This window comes from Pteropus alecto, unplaced genomic scaffold, assembly GCF_000325575.1.
Source record: "Pteropus alecto unplaced genomic scaffold, ASM32557v1 scaffold28, whole genome shotgun sequence".
Taxonomy (NCBI): Eukaryota; Metazoa; Chordata; class Mammalia; order Chiroptera; family Pteropodidae; genus Pteropus; species Pteropus alecto.
The window spans coordinates 1,601,910-1,602,247 of record NW_006441063.1 but is presented as its reverse complement, the minus strand read 5'-3'; the positions used below and the strand labels follow the sequence as shown (position 1 = coordinate 1,602,247).

The 338-nt window shown below is 59.8% G+C and overlaps 1 protein-coding gene across 6 annotated transcripts in view; it reads right to left on the bottom strand.

Annotated features, from left to right (window-relative positions):
* Positions 1-338, bottom strand: part of BCOR (BCL6 corepressor) — an 83,655-nt gene that overhangs the window by 45,394 nt on the left and 37,923 nt on the right. The window lies entirely within an intron of this gene.

Sequence of the window (338 nt, the reverse complement as noted above, 5' to 3'; positions counted from 1 at the left end):
CCCCCACCTCCGGGGTCTCAGAACTTAAAATCTACCCCGCAGTGGCTGGGAAAGGAGGGGAGGAGGGGGCAAGGATTGCGGTTTTACAAGAACATTTACAAAACAAAGCGTCTGACCTGGCGGGAGGGCGGACGGGCCGAGACCCGAACCCCACGCTCTGGTCGGTTTCCTAGTAGTTTTTTTTTTTTTTTAATCCACGTGATTTGTGCTTTGGGGCAAGCCAAGAAAAAACCCGGGACTCCCCTCCCGAGTTGTGCGGCGGCGGCGGCAGGTCGAGCTCGGCTCGGCCGGGGCGTCCGCCACACACCCTGGCGCACGCACACACCGCGTTCCACTAG